We start from the raw sequence: 16,083 nt of genomic DNA, 5'->3' as shown, positions 1-16,083 counted from the left end.
CTCACCCCACACATGTATTTCATGCACTAGGCCACAAGTATATACATAAAAACACTAAAATACAAAAGTAATTATACAGAGAAAAATGACATATTATATCCAAAGGAACAGCAATATGACTATATGACCAACAATCAAATTACCACAAAATCCAATGGGACACAGAAAATAGTGGAGTAATATATTTGAAATACTAAAATAAAAATTACAACCTTAGAATTGAGGTAAAATATATTTTAAAAAAGAGAAAATACATACATTTTCAAGCAAATAGATAACCTGACCGGATTCACTAAAGAAATACTATAGGAAGAAGAAAGAAAAAAAAAATATCTGAGTTAGAATTATGGCAATGCAAATAGGCATAAAAAGCCACTAGAAAGAATAAATGTGAGCATGAATTTACTGTTCAAAACAATAGTACTATTTGTCTATGGGGTTGGTTTGCTATATAGAGAATTAAAATACATAACAACAATGGGTCAAAAGCAGAATGGGGATAAATAAAGTTAAAATGTTATAAAATCTTTGCATTGCTCAGAGAGTGATAAAAGATGTAACTTAGGCTAAAATCAAATAAGTCAAGGATACATTTGTAATATCCAGGGTAAAGATTAAAGAAAAGCAAAATAGTCTGACTAGTGTGGCTTACTGCGTTGAACACTGACCTTTGAACAAAGAGGTTGCTGACTCGATTTCAAGTCAGGGCACATGGCTGGGTTGCAGGCTTGGTCCCCAGTAAGGGGCATGCTGGAAGAAGCAGTTGGATGATGTTTCTCTCTCATTGATGTTTCTATCTTAATAAAAAAGAGAGAAAGGAAAAAAACAAAACAAAAAATGTCAATAGCAAGAAACAAAGAGGGAAGAAGTAAAATAAGCTATCATAATAGTTTTTAAAACCATATCCTTGTCTGTACTCTTCCCTTTTGGACTTTATTCTACTCACTATTGCCAGGTCAATCTATCTATCACTCTCCTGCTCAAAATTTTTTTAATATAAAATGGTGAAAATAGGTAATATATCGGTTATTTTGCACGATATTCAAGGTTCATCTCTCAATATTCCCTGTTATCCAATCAATCAATATTACTCCTAATTAAAATAGTTGTTATTCCTTAAATATAACCTTTGTTTTTCCATGCCATTCCCATGTAACACACCCTTCTTCCATCACTGTGTATAAAAATCTTTTGCTAATCTTCAAAACACAAATAATTTCTTTATTCATCCAGGGCATGATCAGAGCACCTAGTAAGTGCTCAATTAATACCAAGTTGACTAACTCACAAATAACACACCACAGAGCCCCTCCTCCTGGAAAAAACGAAGTCATAGCATATGTGGATCTGTCATTCTCCCTTGAGTTTAAAGGTTCAAGTTTTATTTGACAGCTTTGGTAAAGCAGATGATGGAGGTTCAGCGTGTATCATCAGAGAGAGTGAAGCACTCATTACATTTCATAGTATATGAAACAACTCAGAATTACAGCCAGATGGCATAAAGTTTCCCCATCTGGATGAGGAATAGTATAAGAAGCTAGCAAACTTATAAAGTTAGATAAGATCCAGGAAGGACTTAAGTGATATGCACAGTATTCATTCCCAAATATATGAACCATATTTAAGAAACATGGATCTTAAAAAATGAGAAAACCATTTCCAGAGATTATTTTTTAAAGAATACTAACCAGCAAAGTAAATACAAGACACAACAAATTTAAAAAATTCTGATGCGCTCAAATAACTCAATGGCACAGGATAACAATATTTACTTGGAGTAATGTTCAAAGACACTTTTGATTTTGCTTAGCACAAAATCAAAGGACAGAAGCACAGATGTCCAGCCATTAGCATAATAGAAGAATTCTTTCAAGATTCCTATAATATTGGTGATTTTTAAAATTCTATTCAGCCTAATATATTTCAAGTTGGAGTAGGACCAAAGGATTCTTTGGTAGCATTAATACAAAAAGAGCTATATATATATATATATATATATATATATATATATATATACCCTAGATTCACCAATTATCAATATTTTGCCACCTTCTACCATTAACATTCAAATTGGCTATAAGTGGAAACCAAAAGCAAAACATAAATTTAAAAATAATTATAATTATGTGCCAATGACATGATAATATAAACAACTCTGGAATTTTTTGAAGACTCCAAATCACCAGTGATCCAAGCCAGGGAATGGCTTTGAGCTTATACATTTTTAAACTATTCCATAAACTGTCATGTTTAAAAATACAAGGTAGGACTCGTGCTGGTTTGCTCTTCCAGCTCTGTACAGACTCATACACAATTAATGATGCAGCAGAGTGAGAAACAAACAAAAACACACCACATTTTTGTGTGTATTTCCCAGATTGTCCCACAAAGGATTTAAGGTTCAAAAATATGCTGCACAAAAGGATACAAATAAACACTTGACAGGGTTGGTAGGATAGGAAAAATCAGACAGAGGTAACTTTAGAATTGTAGAGCATGGGGTCTCATCAAGTTACAACAATGTGGCTGTTAGCTTTCCAGGGGCTAAACAAAAAGTAAATGTGCTAATTATCAGGATTCACAGGGCCCATAGGATAGAAAAAGTGAAGTTTTCCTAGGCAACTTGCTTGTCTGTGATTTGTAAATCTGAGAGAAGTTTCTTTTTCTTCTGTGGGTTCTGATAGAGAGGATACTGTGGGAAGCAATGGATGAAGCTCCTGACCATGCTTTATGGTAAGATATGATAATGAGTTTTAATTGGTTTCTGCCAATTCCTTCAGGCTCCGTCAATGGCCTGGTGCCCAGGTATTATTCAGTAAATGCAGTTTTGTTACTGAATGGTTATTAGGCACTAAATAAAGCAACCCACATTTCCAGCACCGATAATCTTACAGCCTGACTTTCAGGTAACCTTTAGAAAATCCAGAGCAGACATACAGACCATGGTATATGAAAGGATTAGGTTGGTGAGAGAATGTGTGTGTATTGGGGGGGAAATAAGCTCAGGAATGAGGTCCAAAGATTTTCTTGGCAAAATCATAACAAATTATATGTTGCAACATTCTAACTCTCCAAAGGGACAGAATGCAAAAAATGCTACCTTTCCCAGTCAGCTAATGTATAACCTTCACTCTCTTTAACTTAACATGTCAAGTAGAATACTTGATAGAAATTCAGGAAAACATACGTTGCAATTACAATTATTGAATCTATATTTGTGTGCCATGGGCCAAGCTAAACTTGGAAACTTTCTTAAGGAAACTATAATGACATTATTATGTTTTGTTTTGACTTTCTTTTTTAATACAATGGAACAAAGTGACCTGATACAGAGGTTTGTCAATGAATGCTGAAAGCCACATAAACTACTAAAGCACAGTGTTTTTCTCCTTTCTGAAAATATCCTGCACTCTGTGGGTATTTTTTTTTTAATTTATTGATTTGAGAGAGAGAAACACCGATGTGAGAAAGATACATTGATCAGTTGCCTGCACCTGCCCTCACCAAGAATTGAACCCACCATTTTTTTGTGTACAGAACAATGCTCCAACCAACTGAGCCACATTGGCCAGGGTTGTGGATATCCTATATAATAGAAGGCTAATATGCAAATTGACTGAACAGTGGAATGACCAGTCACTATGATGTAACCTGACCACTAGGGGGTAGATGCTCAATGCAGGAACTGCCTGGTGGTGGTCAGTGTGTCCCACAAGGGGAGCGCTGCTCAGCCAGAAGCCAGGCTCACAGCTGATGAGAGTAGCGACCTCTGACTGCCAGCTTAGGCCATCTCCCAGTGGACATCCCCTGAAGGCTTCCAGACTGCAAGAGGGTACAGGTCGGGCTGAGGGACCGCCTCCCCTGCCCCAGAGTGCATGAATTTCATGCACCAGGCCTCTAGTTTTTAATAAGAAGTTTTCATCCAAACCTTCTAATAACTCTGCACTCCTTAACTGTGGATTTTGTAATTTATCTTAAAGTATACTATCACATCAGTTACCATATATGTGTACCCACTCATTTAACAAATACTTGTGGAGTGCTTATTATGTTCTAAGAACTATTCTAGGCACTCGGAGTTAGCAGTGAACAAAATAGTCAAAACTACTACCTTATATTCAAGATAGGAAGAAAAAATAATAAATATGTCTGATGATAAATACAATGAAGAAAAAGAAATGAGGGAAGATGGATGGATAGAGATGCTAGATGGACAGCAGTCAAGCTGTTTCATATAGAATGATTGAAGTCCTTGAAGCACGAGTGTATTTGGTCTGCTGGAGGGATAACAAGGAGGCAAGTGTGGCTGGAGCACAGAGAATGAAGGGAAGAGTGATGGGGGCTGATATCAGGGAGGTACCCAAGGATAGAGCTTGCAGGACCTTGTAGGTCATGGCCAGGGCTTTGATTTTACACTGAGGGAAATAAGAAGGCTTTAGAAGGTTTGAACAAAGGAGTGGTATGATCTGATGTATTATTTTTAAGAGGATCGCTGGCTCCTGAAAGGATAATCCTAGATTATTCAGGGCAAGAATGGAAAGAGGATAACCAGTCAGGAAGAACCTATAATAATCTAGACAACAGGTGAAGTGGCTTTGCGCCGAGATGATAGTAGCAGAAAAGTTAAAAATGCTTGGACCCTAGCCCTGGCCAGCATTCTCTGTGGTTAGAGCATCGCCCAAGCATGGAAGAGTCATGGGTTTGATCTCTGTGCCTGGTCAGGGTGCCTGAGGGAGGTAGTCAGTAGATATGTCTCTTTCACATCAATGAACCTCTCTCTTCCTCTCACTTGCTCTCTTTCCTCCTCCTTTTCCTTCTCTTCTCCCTCCCTTACACTGATGAGGGTCAGGCTAAGCCATTTGGCTTCACTAATTGGAAGAATCGACTTGTCACTTAGCAATATCTCCAGCAGCTCTGGAGTGGTGGGTGTGGATGAGAACATGTTAAGCTTGAGATGTGTATCAGTTGAAGTTCCAGAGGGAAACAGATGGTACAGACAAACCAGGTTAATTTTAGGAGAGGTGCAATAAAGGCACTTTATTTATAAAGTAAACAGGTAGGAAAAACACGAAGGTTCATGCAGTAATCGCAGGCTAAAATCTGCTGGACTTTTTAGAACTCTTATGATTGACAGGATAGGTAAAAGGCTGTGAAATTGAAGGAAACCTTTCTGATGGGTGCAGCCAGTACTCAGCCAACCTCCAAGTAGGGAATCTAGAGAATAAATATTCCAACCTCTTTTCCTTCTTGTTTATTCTCTTGTTCTTGCTCCCATATGTAAGCATTTGAGGTAAGATATTAACAATACACATGGAAACTGTCCAACATAGCTGCACTTAAAATCAGGGGTAAGCCATGGGATTATGGCTAGGAAACCTAGCCATAATCTAGGAGACTACACTGAGTGGCCAGATTATTATGATCTCTGAACGTATAATAAATTGTATATATTACAGGCCTGGTGCAGGAATTTGTTCATGGGTGGGGTCTGGCCAGTCTGGCCAGGGGAAGGGGACATGGGCAGTTGGCCAGCCTGCTTGCTGGTTGAACTCCTGGTCGAGGGAACAATTTGCATACTAGCCTTTCATTATATAGCATATACACTGAATGGCCAGATGATTATGCGTTCAGAGATCATCATCATCTGGCCACTCAGTGTAAATCACGCTCACAAAGCTAATTACTTGTGTGACCTTGATAAATGTAGCTGAATGAGAAATAGTCATAGTCATAAGATACTTGGAGACAGCAATTTATCCTTTTACCTGCCTTTGAATGGGCATGCCCCTGGATTATTTTAGCCAAACATTTGATAGAAATAACATGATTACCTTCTTTGTTTAGCTCTCTTTTAACCATTTACATTTTAAATGCTATCATGCCACCAAAACCGGTTTGGCTCAATGGGTAGAGCGTCGGCTTAGGGACTGAAAGGGCCCGGGTTCGATTCCGGTCAAGGGCATGTATCTTGGTTGTGGGCATATCCCCAGTAGGGGGTGAGCAAGAGGCAGCTGATCGATGACTCTCTCATCGATGTTTCTAACTCTATCTCTCTCCCTTCCTCTGTACAAAATCAATAAAATATATATATTTTTTAAATAAATAAAAGAATAAGTGCTATCATGCCTTCCTCACCTACCACGTAAATCTGTGGTCTTAAGGTGAAAGGAAGTGAATACCATATTATTCATTCTTTAGTAAAGAAGTGCATCTTTTTCTTAAGTGACTCAGTGAAACATCTTCATGATCACTTTTTATACCTCCAGAAATAAAATGAGCTCTTCCTCCTCCTCTTCCAATTTGACTGATTTTGCCTTCTCGAAATGTAAATTTCAGGAGGGGGGTTGCATTCTGCCTTATCTCCTTCTTGGGTCTTAAAGCTTTAGAGATGCCTCGGGTGCCACACTCTCCCTAATGTTGTGATTGGGGCTTAATAGACATTCAACATCCATTGCTGAAACTAGGGGTTAATTCTTTCATCGATACTTCAGAGTATGTACCTGTGACAGCATCCTGTGCTTTTGTGGGTTTCCTGTCCCTGCTTATTCCTGAAAGCAAAGGATCACACAGGGCTGAAAATGAAACTCTTCCATGCAAAGTGGTTAGTGTTTCAGACAATAGCACTGCAAAAAAATGCTTAAAACTTAATTCCCATCACTTAATTTGTGATGGGTGGAACTCAGAAGACAGATCATGATTGTATCTGTTTTGCCCATCTGTCAATACAGATTTCAGTAAAGGATTTGTACGATGTAGTAGGTCCCCCTTGAACTTCACACAAAAGTCCAAGACAAGAACAGAGGAGCTGGGAACTCAGTACAGACTTAAGTTAGCCTGGTTCAAGCAAAAGTCCATTTGGACCAGCAGTAGGAAGACCTAATGATGGGAAACTTTTGCCCAAATAAATGAGGCAGAACGTCAAAGACTATTAGGCAGTTCCTCTTGCCTGCTAAGAGGATCCCATCCCTACAGTGGGAATCTGTGAGCACCACCATTAACGATAGCCCTTTGCAGATAGATGATTGTGTAGCCAATTTGGAGGGGAGTGGGAGTTTGGGTAAGGGAGTGGTAGATGTCAACGGAGTTGTTATAATTAGGCCAAGCTTAAACAAAAGACTTTTCAATAAAAGACTCAAACAGAGAGTATCCTTTAAGGTGGAAACAACTTATTTCAAAGGAGTCTTGGACTGTGACAAAAATGAAAATAGTTCAACATTTCAGCTCCATGGGAGATTTGGAAATTATTTTTTTACCCAGCTGGCTTTAGCTTCCCCAGATTCATAGAAGCAGACAAGAGATTTTTGTTTGTTTGTTGTTGTTTTTTTTGTTTTTGTTTTTTGTATTTCCCAGAAATAAGTTCTAGAAATGTGCTCCTTTGTAAATAAGAGGAGTCGTATCACTCTACTCTGTTCATTTCAACTGCATCCTAAATATAAATGCCACCTGTAAATGGACTGTCTACCAAATTACATGTGAGAGTGGTGTAAGGTGAATATTTTCTGACAGAAAAACACTACAGATGGGGCAAAATCTGAGAATTGCATGGTGTGTGCAATCTTTAGAAAATAAACTTTGATTCACCATCTTTACTGTTGAAACTTGGGGTTGTTTTTAGGATAGAAAACATGTAAACTACAACTCAGAGGCATTGGTAACATTCATTTATACTGGAATTTCTGTGGCATTGACGTGTCTTCTCTCTGATGTCATCCAGGTTGTCATGGGAACAAAGAATCAGTATATTAGAGCATCTAGTTCTCTCTCAAATACTACTCATTATAAAGAAAATCAAAAAATAAAAATCTGAGACAAGAGAATTAATTTGGGGTATGGGGTAAATTCTGGCACCTCAGGAAGGATGAGGATCTATATACAAAAGGGAGGCAGGGTGGAGACAGCGAAGAATGAGAATACTTGCAAGAAGAAATCAATACTTGGCAAAGGAAGGAATTAAAAGATCATATTATTACACCTGACCTCTTTAATACAATCCAAAAGAATAGTTGTTACCTCTCAACCCGATAATTAAAAGCAAGAAAAGAAGTGCTGTAGAATTACCACAGAAACAAAGAAACAATTAAAAGGGGAATTGTCTTGTCTCAATTAGTGGCAAGGTGACCTAAGTGAGGTTCAGAGGAGAAGAAGTACATAATGACTCTTTTTAAAATAAGCCAAGCATATTATTTTAAATGAACCATTGGAAATGGGGGGGGGGGGGGATGAATAGCATAAGCGAAAATTGAATTGCATGATAGAGTTCAAGTACAAATTACCATTTGTTTATTTTTCAGTCTCTTTTACAGGAAGGTCAGAGAACTCACTACTGTATTAAAATGTATTTTTTATGTGTGTAAGCTAGTATTGCTACTGATGTAATGATCTTGGAAAAGACATCAGTCTAGCTGTGGACTTCAGCACAATCAATGCTTGTCTCACAAAAGTCTCCAGCCTTCCTGAGGGTTCTCTGACCATTCTCTGTGCCTTTGCCTGTGGGGGGAAAAAATGTACTAGTTAAGAAAAACACCAATTCCCTGGAAGAATGGGACTGACTAAAAGCTATTTTCTTTGCCATCAATTCTAGGGATCATATTTTAAATTTACAGCTTTGCCTGCATTGGGATGTATGGAAATGATGGGAAATGAAGAGAAGAAGCAAATGCTATTTTCTCTTCATTTAAGAATATATATAGTGGGTAGACTAAAATTTTAATAGTTGTTTTCAACTGGTTGCTTTATTATTATTATTATTAAACAAGTGGTGTGTTTTGTTTTGTTTTAACCACCACCTAAGTTTTAAATGGGAGAGAATATGGGTTGTAATTTATTTGCAATCCTGTTTATTCATATCCAGGCAATAGAAAGGTGAATTGTAGCTTACTGTTCAAATATGTAGAAAATTTAATCAATGTAACTAATTATACAGTAGGCAGTTAGACAGGCATGAGCAGAGAATGATAGGCCAGAAACGGAAGGTCATCAGGGTGAAAATCCCTGCGTGCCTAGCAAGAGGCAATTGTAGGGTGTGACCTCACCTGAGGGTGACCTTTCCTCCCCTAGCATATTTTTGGTCATTCAGTTTAGTCCTACTAACCTTTTATATCTCTGGTCATATGGTTCAGGATCCTCCCCTGACCTTTTCTCTTCTACTCAAGTGATAGACCCTCTTAAAGGAGAAGCAAGGGTCAGAGAATAGCCCCATTTGATTCCCCTACAACACCTTGCAGGACTACAATGTTAAGCATTAAGCTCTCAGGACAATGAGGTTCTGGCTTGCATCAAATAATCTTAGGGACAAAGCCTCAGCCTGTTGACCACAGAGACCGAGTTACAGTCAAACTAGAGATGACATCTAAGTCTCTGTTGTGTTTCAGCTCCAGGCCCAGGAAAGCAGCAAGGCCAGGTAGGGTAACACCATGGCTGATATCAGGATCCGCTGCTATGACTAATGAACCCTTGCCCTAGTGCCAATCAATCAGTGGAGACCAGGATTCTGAAAGGACATACCCCAAAAGCTGATAAATATTCTGTTAAGAACCTCCCCTAGGACCTTCCCTAAAATTCTCGCTCTTAAAAACCCCTTCTTTTTTATTATTAATTAAGGTACTACATGTGTACATATCTTCCCATTGCCCCCCCCCCACTCCCATACATGCCCTCGCACCCCAGTGTCTTGCGTCCATTGGTTATGCTGATATGCATGCATACAAGTCCTTCGGTTGATCTCTTATCTCTAGGGCTTGCACACACACACTCTCTCTCTCTGGAACACACATGTTGTGCATTTTCCTCTCACCTTCCCACAGGCATGTTCTCTTTGCCTTTCTTTCCTCTATGCTCCACAGGCCCTTCTTTTGGCTCCGTAACTCATTTCCTGAGTCCACACAGCCCAGTTGGCTCATCTTTTCTACCCCTGCGACTTCCTAAATAAACTTTCTCTTATAATTTGACTTCCTTGAATCTGAATTCTTTCTTTGCTGAACTCCAGTTCTGAGGTTGACGGCCCTAGGTCTGGTAACATTCTGGTGCCATTTCACTGTTAAAATCTATCTCAGTGAAGAAAAGGATAGTATATAGAAAATAAAAAACTTGTCACCAAAATATTTTAAAATTCAAGTGTATATGACAGTATCAATCAAAAACTGTTCTATAGAAAATATTACTAGGCAAGGACTCAGAAAACTTTATTTTGGGAGGGGGGTGTGTCTCTGCCTTTATGAGTTTTTTCTTATAAAAACTAGAGTTCCCTCGGCCTGACCTGCGGGGATCGGGCTGAAACCAGCTCTCCAACATTCTCCGAGGGGTCCTAGAGTGGGAGAGGGTGCAGGCCAGGCTGAGGGACCCCACCAGTGCAAGATCAGGGTAAGGGAGGGATAGCAGGAGGGCTCCAGAGTGTGTCTGGCCCATCTTGCCCAGTTTCAATCAGCCAGACCCAGCAGCAAGCTAACCTACCTGTTGGAGCACCTGTCCCAAGGTGGTCAGTGTGCATCATAGCGACTGGTCAAATGGTCAAACAAATGGTGGGACACTTAGAATATTAGGCTTTTACTATAAAGGATTATATAGGATAATTCTTTATAATAAAACCACCTTGATCAGTGGATTAAAATGACACTCATTTATTTTCACTTCTGCATCTGTAATTGAGGCTGTGCTTGGCTGGGTAGCTCTGCTTCAACATGAGGCTGAAGCTTGGTTTGTTCCTTTGCTACAGGAGTACAAGTCTGATCTATATGTGCTCATATTGCGAAGCCCAGCTAAAGGGACAGCAGGCAGAGGCACCAGAGCATAAGCTCAGCTGTACAAGTGCATTCACATTTTTGCTTATGTCAAGTCTTGATGTCACATGGCAAAGCAAATCACATGGTCAAGGCCAAAGTCAATGTTTCAGAGAAATAAATATATTTTCCTCGTAAGTGTGAGAAGGAAGGAGCAAATATTCTTCAACAACAATCTGCTCTAGTAATTTTGCTATTGTGTGTATATTACAGGATAAGCAAGGAAGTAGATAGTTAATTTCTTTAAGGAACCAATATTTTAAATATTAAAGAAAAGGAAAACAAATACAAAGCCAAATAAGACAAAACCCTGTAGTATTACATTTAAATTGGAAATATATTTTGAGCAATTTAGTTAATATTAATGTATGCTAGTTCTATCCCTGAAAGATATTAGGAGTAATAACATCCCAATGAAAATGAAGATAGCTAGCACTCAGATCTTGAATAAGAACCATTTCCCACTAGAAGGACCTTACAGGGAAAGTTGGATGAACCATGTCTGTGGCAGAGAAAATAAAAATGGAGCTCAAAAGCAGGAAGGACTCCCAGAGCAATGAGAACATGTCAAAAGGATACAGGAGCCAGTGTAGAAGGACTCACCTGGGCTAAACTGGGGATCATTTGAGCATAAAATTAATAGTGACTATAAATGGATTATAAAACAGTGAACAAATTGAAATACATGAATCCATAGTAATAAAATAATACTAATTTTTTAGACTGCTGTTTTTGGAGACCCTTCAGTTCATTCCCACCTAACAAGGTAAACTCATTTTTAGAAATCAAAGCCAGTTAATAAAAAAAAAATAGACTTGCTAACTGTAATGTTTGAAAATATGCATTGCTTGTGCTAACTGCTCCTTCTTTAAAGAGCAAGTGAGAGGGGAAATGAAATCCCCCCTCGAAGAGCTCCCAGTCAGCTAAGTAAGACAGCACAATTATGAACCTAAGAAAACAATGATATGTGTGCATAACCAAATGCAAAGGAAAGCCTGTCCAGAGCAGGGCTGAGGTCAAGAATGAATAGGTAACATCATCTTGAATTCTAAGCTTTATACACAGATAGGTACATTGTTATTCTTTTGTCATTTAAGATAATACAAACAACTAACACTTAGGAAAGGTTCTAGAATGTGCTAAACAGTATAGAAGAGTTTTATATTTATTGACTCATTTACACAACCAGCTCAAAATGGCCCTATCCTGTTCCTAACAAGATACTGGGTTGCTTTTCAGAGGCAACAGACCAAAACCCCAAGTCATGTGGCCGAAACATGGGCAGAGGAGAGAACTTTGACTCGCACCTACACCTGACTCTCACTCCACCCCAAGAGAACTAAAACACATGGACATGACCAAAATTTAAACACCAGTTCTGGTGTTCAAGAAGGGAAGTGTCTGTGTCTAGGACAGTGGTGAGCAAACTGCGGCTCACAAGCCACATGCAGCTCTTTGGCTCCTTGAGTGTGGCTCTTCCACAAAATACTACATCCTAGGCGAGTCTATTTTGAAGAAGAGGCATTGGAAGAAGATTAAGTTGAAAATATTTGGCTCTCCAAAGAAATGTCAATCGTTGTACTGTTGATATTTGGCTCTGTTGACTAATGAGTTTGCCGACCACTGGGCTAGGACGATCTGGTCTTGCAGCACCTTCCCATATCTTACTGGAAATCACCAAGTTTCAAAGCTCTCCGATCAAAACCCACTTCATCAGGACTTCTGGATATCAGCCTCTTTCCCACAAACCCTTTAAAACTTGCCCTGGACTCTGGAACAGGGGGATAGATTTGAGCAGTGTAGTCTGTCTCCTGTGAGCTGACTCAGCATTAAATAAGCAGCTCTCCCTTTTCTCAAAGGCTGGTGCCATACTTTGGACTCGTTATGTGCCTTGAGGAGTGGGCCCTTGCTAGTTAACATGAACAAAATACGAGTGTAGTAATTTTATCTTCCCAGTTTTACAGATGAAGATACCAGAGCACAGAGAGATGAAGAAATTTGCCCAGGGTCACACAGCTAGTAGGAGGTGAAGCTGAGATTTAACACTATATAGTCTTCTCCAGAGTCCTGAGGCCATCCTCACCAGATGTTGAATCTATGTCCCATTTTACAGATAAGGTCACCTGCTAATATACATAAATAAAGACAAAGGCCAAGTTGAGAAAAATGAAGTGTTGAATGTTTTGTGTTTTCCCCCCCTGTAAAATATAAAGTGATATAACCGCGTGGTCAGCAAACTGTGGCTCTTGAGTCACATACGGCTCTTTGGCCCTTTGAGTGTGGCTCTTCCACAAAATACCACGGCCTGGGCGAGTCTGTTTTAAAGAAGTGGTGCTAGAAGAAGTTTAAGTTTAAAAATGTGGCTCTCCAAAGAAATTTCCATCATTGTACTGTTGATATTTGGCTCTGTTGACTAATGAGTTTGCCAACCGCTGATATAACCAATGTGGAGACAGTGCTGGGAACATAGTTGTTTAAAGTTTACTCAATTTAATGCGGTAATATTTTATTCTGATGAGTTTGCTGGCTTAGTTTCCACATAGCCAATAACAGCTCAGAGTTGCTGTGGATATATTGTTCTATACTGGTCCACAGGCCTTGAATTGTTGCTCTCAGGCTCAACCAGCCAGCTGCAATGTGTAGCTAATCAATTACAGCAGCCAGAAATAGTATATATTCATGAGTACAGCAGTGTCCTTTAACACACAGAGCAAGACCATTTGGGAAGCGAGAAAACCAAACCATGCAACACAACCTCAACTTTCACCCTGATTTCCCATCCTCAGAAGCCCCAGATAAGTCATAGTCAGCTCAGTCTCTTGCTGATAGTCATCTGTGTCACAAAACTATTACCCACCATGCCCCCTTCCTGCTTAGCTCAATGTGTTCTGAGCCTGATAACCAAGACTGCTGGGGAGCTGCTCAGGACTGGAGTTAATAGGAGGACTCAATTGCATTTCACCCCAGAGGGAGCTGCTCACGGGTCAGGGCTGAAATAATCAGCAAAGCAGCTTATGCCTCAGCTACCCATGCTGCCACCACTGGTTGTTTCTGAAGCTTGAAACATTCAAAAACATTTATGGACAAAGAAAAGTGACAACTGAAATGCTAGGAAGATCACCCCCTCATTTTCTTAATTGAGATTGAACACAGTAAGTAACATTTCCCCAGGCATGGTTTTGTTTTTCCTTCCAATTCTTCCAAATATTTCATGTTAAATCTCAGTCTTTGAGACTGAAAAGCAATGTTAAGTCCATAACAGCTTTCCTGGATTGAGATAGCTATAGTTTGATCTGCAACAGAAAATACCAGTAATAATAAGGCTTAGTTGATTGCTTAAGAGGGCAAAGATGTGATTCATGCTTTCATATATATTTTTAATATATTTTATTGATTTTTTTACAGAGAGGAAGAGAGAGGGATCAAGAGTTAGAAACATTGATGAGAGAGAATCATCGATCAGATGCCTCTTGCACACACCCCACTGGGGATGTGCCCACAACCATGGTACATGCCCTTAACCAGAATCAAACCTGGGACCTTTCAGTCCACAGGCCGACACTCTATCAACTGAGCCAAACTGGTTTTGGCAACCTTCAAATGTTTTTAAGTTTTAAAGTTATTGCTTGCTGAGCCAAGAAATATTTTCATATAATTATTATGTAAACACTTTTGTTCCAGGTACTATGGTTTATATAGAATGTGTCCTTAATAAGTACTAGAGGCCCAGTGCATGAAATTCATGCACGGGAGGTTCATCCCTCAGCCCAGCCTGCACCCTCTCCAATCTGGGACCCCTTGAGGGATGTCCAACTCCCCATTTAGGCCAGATCACAATAGGACTGGGCCTAACTGGGCAGTCGGACATCCCTCTCACAATCCAGGACTGCTGGCTTCCAACTGCTCACCTGCCTGCCTTCCTGATTGCCCCTAACTGCTTCTGCCTGCAAGCCTGATCACCCCCTACCCTCTCCCCTGTCAGCCTGATTGATGCCTAACTGCTACCTGCCAGCCTGATTTTCCCTAATTGCCTTCCCCTGCCAGCCTGGTCACCCATAACTGCCCTCCCTGCAGGCCTGGTCCCCCCCAACTGCTCTCCCCTGCAGACCTGGGTCCCCCCCAACTGTCCTTCCCTGCAGGCCTAATAGCCCTTAACTTCCCTCCTCTGCTGGCCTGGTCACCCCTAACTGCCCTTCCCTGTATGCTTGATTACCTCGAACTGCCCTCTTTTGCTGGCCTGGTTTCCCCCAACTGCTCTCTCCTCCTGGCCTGATTGCCCACAACTGCCCTCCCTTGCAGTCATGGTCCCTCCCAACCCCCCTCCCCTGCTGGCCATCTTGTGGTGGACATCTTGTGTCCACATAGGGGCAGGATCTTTGATCACATGGGGGCAGCCATCTTGTGTATTGGAGTGGTCAATTTGCATATTATTTTTTTATTATATAGAATAGAGGCTTGGTGCACAAGTGGGGGCCAGCTGGTTTGCCCTGAAAGGTGTCCTGGATCAGAGTAGCGGTTCCCTTGGGGCATGGGGTGGCTTGGGCGAGAGACCTGAAGTGGTTTGCAGGCCAGCCATGCCCCCCAGCCACACAAGCGGAGGCCCTGGTATCTGAAATTTATTTACCTTCTACAACTGAAACTTTGTAGCCTTGAGCAGAGGCCAAAGCAGGCCAAGGCTGGGCAAAAACTTGGCTTCCTCCATTGCCAGAGGAAACCCAAGCCTCTTGCTCTCTCCAGCTCTGTGGCCACCTCCATATTTGTTGGGTTAATTTGCATACTTGCTCCTGATTGGCTGGTGGGCATGGTTTGTGGGCATAGCAGAGATATCATCAATTTGCATGTTTCTCTTTTATTAGATAGGATATATCAAGAATGTTACACAGTAAGATATAATCCTATCTATCATTACAAGTTTTGACTGTCAGTTACAAACTTCTCCACTGATCTTCAGTCTCAGCTAGAATTATAGATTATGCACCAAAGGGCTACTGTTCCAGAGATAGAACCCTCAAAGGGAAAGAAGAAAGGTGTCAAATTAAATTCCTTCTCTTTATCCTCCATCTGTCCAATGGAAGGAAGAAAATAAGGATGAAATGTTTTTCCTTCTACCAGGAGACTTTAAACATCAGATAAAGGAGTTTGGATATAATATGGTCACTAAAGATTGCCTAACCACTATGCTATACACTTGAAACCAATACAAAATAATATTGAAAATAAACTGTAATTGAAAAATTAAAATTAAACTTCACAAAAAAATATTCAGTACCCAAAAAAGTAAAATTCACTATGCCTGGCATCCAATTAA

Source organism: Pipistrellus kuhlii, unplaced genomic scaffold (genome assembly GCF_014108245.1).
Source record: "Pipistrellus kuhlii isolate mPipKuh1 unplaced genomic scaffold, mPipKuh1.p scaffold_m20_p_32, whole genome shotgun sequence".
Classification (NCBI taxonomy): domain Eukaryota; kingdom Metazoa; phylum Chordata; class Mammalia; order Chiroptera; family Vespertilionidae; genus Pipistrellus; species Pipistrellus kuhlii.
The sequence above is the reverse complement of the archived record's forward strand: the minus strand, read 5'-3'. Positions refer to the sequence as shown.